The sequence below is a fragment of the Dromaius novaehollandiae genome, chromosome 2 (genome assembly GCF_036370855.1).
Source record: "Dromaius novaehollandiae isolate bDroNov1 chromosome 2, bDroNov1.hap1, whole genome shotgun sequence".
In the NCBI taxonomy this organism is placed as follows: Eukaryota; Metazoa; Chordata; class Aves; order Casuariiformes; family Dromaiidae; genus Dromaius; species Dromaius novaehollandiae.
This window is the reverse complement of record NC_088099.1, coordinates 36,209,543-36,215,542: the sequence shown is the minus strand read 5'-3', so window position 1 is coordinate 36,215,542 and position 6,000 is coordinate 36,209,543. Positions and strand designations below refer to the sequence as shown.

Sequence of the window (6,000 nt, the reverse complement as noted above, 5' to 3'; positions counted from 1 at the left end):
TTACAAAGTAGCTAAGAATATGTTTGTATGTCATAGCTCTGCCAGTGACTTGGAAATCAACCTTGTGTTGACCAGGTCAAATTCAAAGGTTTCAGCTGCTATGAGGGCACTTGGTTGGGGCAAAAATTCTTTGTAGCAGATGGGCCATAAATTGAATCATGACCTGGAAGACAAAGACATTTATTTCAAGAGCCACTTTTACAAGCAAATCTCCCTGGATGACAAGTTCTTCCCATAAGTATATTATAACTAGTCACAGGCATACCCACTTTGGGAGTATGTAAATGCTCTGAGACTGGTTAGAGCCATCACTTATTAACACCATATTTTACAGTTGTTTGAAAACAAATGAGAGTTTCAGATTAAACTAGTTGAATCCTATTTTTATAGGTAGTCAGAGCAAACTGGATGGAGACCTTGGAGAGCAAACACTTCAGTGGAGGAGGTTGCTGTGAAGCATAAAGTACCTTTACCTTCCTCTCACCTTTTCATTTTTCTCTTAATAAGCAAAATTACTAAGGTCATTACATGCTACAAAGCAGAAAATCAGCTCATCCACACTCTCATATAGAAGCTGGTGCCTGTGGATTTCAATGCACTCCACAAAGAAAAGTAGAGCCCAGCATACCCAGTTCCTAAGCCAGAAGAGCACAGCACAGAGGGTGAAGTGACTTTCCCAAAACCATGCAACAGTTTGGTGACAGAGATGGAAGTAGAATCCATGTCTCTTTACCCTATTTTAATGCCCTTATCCTCACTGTGAAGAAGTGAGCAAAGTGAAATGCAAAGGACAGCAGCTTGTAGTGACTGCTATTCCTCATTAAGTTGTCCCCTTGTAATTGCCATTGAATTTGGTGCCCAACAACTGCAGCAATGGGAAGGATAAAGTAACAAAGTGCAGCCTGGGGACTTGGAGTAGACAGAAGTAAAATAAAGTAGCAAAAATGTGGCAACTTAAAGGCTCCTTGGCCTGAACCTCAATGCTGTCTGGGACTTCAGCACAATCCAGAAGGATCTGTCTTCTTTTCACATAAGAGGCCGAGAGTTAGAGAGAGAGAAAATCTCAGTCTCCAACAAATTGTCATATACTATAGCTATATAACCTTGAAGGGAAAAGACACCAAAAGCTTCTTCACAAACCTGAAGACCACTGTCTGAGCATAACATTCATAACCATGTTGATACCAAACGTGGTCTGTAGCAGCATTTAAGTCAGGAAGGTCTGAACAAAAAGAATGAGGGGAACAAGAGAATGAAACATTTTCTGAAAAAAGTGAGAGGATAGGAGAGACCTTACACGCGTTGTTTGTATGGTACATCCTCCTCCTCTCTTTGCCCTCCTTCGTAGTCCAGTTGAGGTGCCTGAGGTTGTTCTTTCAGCCCACTTTCAGCCCATAGTTCTTTTCACAGAAAACCTGGCAATACCTGTATTTCACAAGGAAAAAACCCACAAGATTTTCCATGTAATTCCAGCATGAAAAAACTACTGACAGGGTTAATATTTTTTTCATTTAAACACTAGGACAAAGCACTTCCCAATATGTAATTTAGTCATATGGCACCAGCTGCAGAAATGGTGACTGATTTTGAAATTAACCTTATTCTGAACTATTTCTTATTGTTCAAAACTAACTGCGTCTTGCCAAACAGAAAACAAAGTTTGCGTTAGTTTAGGTGCATAATATACAAGGTGCTGACGGGGCCATATCTTAAAACTATATGCATATGACTGGCTCGCTCTCCTAAGATAACCAGAGACAGTGCAGTCATCTCTTCCAGTAGGTTGGTGGTATTGTTAATCTAGGCAACAATAACTAATGCTGACCTAAACTTGCTTTTTAAGCTCTAAACTATATCCATGTCTTCCTCTGAAAAACTTCCACATTTCAGTCTCTCGGGTTTTGTTCCAAAGGACAGAGCCAGTCTCTAAAGCATGTGTTCAAGTTAATAAACCCGTTGGCTGGCACAATTTAAGAACTAAGTCCTGCAGTCTTACGAATTGGGTAATTCACTTGCAAGGACAAGAGCAGTCACGAAGCAGTAACTTAGCTCAAAATAGATATGCAAATGTTGGCTGTACTGGATCACTAAGCCACTTGCTGGAGAGTCATTTACATCTACTTAAGCAGAACAGGGTTTACAGGAATTCAGACTGCTTTCTTAAACATCTATTAGCATCTAGCCAGGAAATTTTTCATTTCTTAACGAAAAGGGTCAAATTCTGCAATCCTCGCTCCGAGAAATTAATGAGAATTTTGATCAGCTAAAAATGATAGCATTAAACCAAGAATGACTGTGGTCACATAATCAAATGAGTCTCCAAAATCAATGCCAAGATTACATTAAAAGCAGATCAGTTACCCAATGTACTTGTATGTGGGAACGTAGCCCTCCCTGCATTGGCAAGCTTAATACCAGAGCATATAGCAGCCATTCCAGGTGAACAAGCTTTCTACAGAATTCGAATCAGAAAGCTGCATCAAAGTGAAGGTTTTTTTCTTCCTGAAAAGACAATAGATGCCATTCTCAGGTGCCAAGTGTTGCAGCTGGTACAAGGAAACAAGCCTGTCTGGCTGTGATCAGCTTTCCAAGATTTGAAGTCCATGTGCTACCAACAAACAGCTGTACCACAGAAAATGCTTGGTCAAGTTGAAGTATTTTCACTATGCATGAGCGTGTCTGGCTCTGAATCTTTTCCAACAGTGGTGTGAACTAGCAATAAACCCACTGAAAATGCTGGAGATATAGCAGCATAAAACTGCAGTCTGCCTGCTTCTGATGGACTAATCTGTCAAAACAGAGGTCACCTCCCTTTGTCAGGCACTACTGAGGCCTACACAAAGCTGTACCTGCTATTAAAATGGAGCCAACAACCTTACCAGCTGAATTGCTAATCAGATGATCAGAAAATTACCAAAGCAATCTGAGGCTTTGCACTTTAGTGTGTGCTTGAAATTAATGATGAAAAACCTGCTGCAGATTTTAGCAAGGGTACAGTAAAAGTATACCTAGGTACCCAAACTACTAAGAAAAAAGTAAATGGCAATATATACCTATCTTAAATGGAAGCATTTTAAAGACTGTTCTTTTTTGTAGGCATACTCATTTGGTGGTTTAATTGTTTACATAAAATGTTTACATATCACTGTGGTTTTGACCACTCTCTATCAATATTTTTTTCTGCAGTATAGATATATCTGTATGAAATCTATGCGTTACATAAAAACTAAAGTTGGAACATACGTGTCTGATAAACAGCCTGTTACAAACTTACTGTATTTCAGGGTTGCCCCACATGGATTTACAATTTGTTTTATGGTCTTTTGAAACTGTTTCAGTAAAACTTGGATTAATTTAATACACATTTTATTAAAATTGTTTGCAGTAGGCTATGACAAAATTACAAATCACAGCAGATACTGAAGTGCTGAACTGCCTATAGGGTTTAGGGCAACTAAAAATAATGCTGAACTATGATTTCCACAAATTTCCTGATTTCCTGGCCCCAGTAATCCTGTCTTAGATCAATGTTGAGAGTGAAAGGTCTTTTATACAATTCAGCCTTTCCTTAGACAATCTGATAGGTAGATCATTAAGTTATTTCCATGCAGCCACTGTGTTCAAACAATAAAATTCTCAGTCCAGCTCATTTTGTAAATGTGCCATAGCTGTTCAAGGGCTCTCTGAGCTCACGTGATTGGATTGATAGCCCTCAATGGTCAAAAGAAGGGAAAATTGTCCTCTGGGATTTTTTCCATCTGGTTTACATTGCTGTTCAAACTCTATGGATCAAAGAAAAAGCATTTGCTCTTTCACTGGGTTATCTAACATGAGCCAAAGTATTTTTGGGTCTGTTCAGTGGAAAAGCAAAAGAGCACCACTTTATGAAAACTACCCCTATTTTTATTGCTTTCAAGTCACTTTTAAAAGTCATAATATGCAATAATAGACATTGGCACCAGCCATAAGAGTGCAAACACAGGGAGGTGAACAATGAAATCGCTGCTCAGTTTTTATTTCGTCCTTAAGAAAAGTCTGTGGCACCCATTCCTAGAGAGTTTCCTGCAAGGTTAGAGGCAAACATAAGCAACTTTTTGGCTTTTCGCCTATACAAATCAATAGTGGAGTTATCAAATCCTTCTAGCAGTTGTAAGGCTACCCAGCCTTTTGAGCTTAGGCTGAAATGCAGCAGTGTAGAAGAACCAGTTTAGTTCGTAGCACAGAGCTTTGACTTGGAGCCTTCAAAGGCAGACATGCTCTGCTCTCTTCCCCCTTTACACACTTTCTTCTCATGTTTCTTAGTTTATGTATTGTTATGCCAACAGCTCATCTTCGTCATAAGTTGTGACACTCACTTCTCATTAGGTGCCGCCTAAGTGCACTGCCTGGTTAGCTGAAGTGGGGTAGAAACAGAAAAAATGCCTTTTAAAAGAGAGAAACCAAAGAAAAGATGGTGCACAAGGAACATGGACAATCTAGAGACTCTTTGGCATCCTGAGCTTTCCAGGAATGCAACATACAACTAGAAAAGTTTTGATAGGAAAATGTTCCCTTCACAACAAAAAAGCATGGCGTATTTTTGTATTTTTGTACTTTTTCTGTCTCTGGGGCATTAGAGATGCATTTCACAGCTACAGCTTTACAAATAGCCTTTGGCAAACTATGCTACACAGAAATGAAGAATGTCAGTTGTGTTGTCAAACACTTTATTCTGGACCCCTTATAAAGACTTTTAGTCAAGTTAGTATTTCAATGGGGATCAGAGATCCAAAACTTTTTTAAACTCGCTGTATTTAAACTTAGAAGAAACATAAAGATTAATCAGACACACAGAACGTGCTTATCAGACTACCTTGGATTTTGGTGGGAAGACCCACAGACCACAAGTAATACACACACCCTGGTGTGCTACTCTACCGAGTCTATGAACACACGAATCTTGCCAGAAGAAAGGAGTGTACATGGGAGCAAACACAGATATGCAGAGTGTCTGGCCTCTGGCAAAAAACTTCTGTATTTGCAAGAAAAAGAACACCTTTACAGTAGTCTGAGAAAAGAAAGAGACTATCCCTAAGACCAGCCCAAAGTACACACATTCTGAATAAAAGAAATTTCAGCAATGGCAGGGAAAAATTGAGTTCAAGAGCTAGCTACAGCCACTGACTGGAATATTATCTTGGACTCAGAGGAGATTTTTATTACAAACTGGACATGACTACACAAATTAATGTGACAGCTGAATTTAAAATAAAGATTTTGAAGAGAAAATTGAGTCACGTGGAATATAGATGAGTAAACTTTCAAGCATACACAGGGCAGATTAGTCCTATCATTGTGTATATGTGTGAGATATAAAGAGCAAGCAAAAAGTCTGCAGTTGTCTGAGGAAATGGAATACCTATTCTTGGGTTGAAAATGTATCAGAGTGGAGGTTTCAGTTAAAGACTTTATAATGTGCAGGAATAGAAAATGTTGAAAATGGAAAATATTTCTATAAAGAAAAAGAAAAAGAGTGCTGCTCTGCATGAGAGCTACCATGCTGTAATTGTGGGCTGCCACCAAGGTGGGGTGGGCCAGCTCCTTTCCCGTTCTGCTTTGGGGCCAGAGTCTCCTCCATCCTCTCCTGTGTCTGTCAAGCTGCGTGGGTAAGCCCGTTCTGCTTGCTTGCTCACTCACCTTGCAGAGAGCTCCTCGTCGCTGCCCTGGGGCAGTTCAGGGCCGAATCAGTTCATTGAGCCAATTCCTGCCTTGGCCCACCATTTCCCAGCCATTCACCATAACCAGGCGGTGCGCAACAGGGAATGGAGGGGGAGCACAGCTGCCTCTTCTGGCAGCAGCCTACAGTCAGACCCAGTTAGACATGATGTAAAACTCAGTCTGAGCAGAAGTATACCAAAGGAAGGGATAAATTGCAAGCAAGTAGAGAAGTATGAAAGATGCTCCATTACTGTCTTTTTTTTTTAGTATTAAGAACTCGTCTTAACACAAGAAATTAACATT

General features: G+C 39.9%; 1 long non-coding RNA gene across 1 annotated transcript in view; it reads right to left on the bottom strand.

Annotated features, from left to right (window-relative positions):
• Nucleotides 1-860: 860 nt before the first annotated feature.
• LOC112985305 (uncharacterized) overlaps nt 861-6,000 on the bottom strand; it is a 49,395-nt gene continuing 44,255 nt past the window's right edge. The window contains exon 3 of the long non-coding RNA XR_003259723.2: nt 861-1,425. This is a non-coding gene — a long non-coding RNA (uncharacterized LOC112985305). The remainder of the gene's footprint in view (nt 1,426-6,000) is intronic.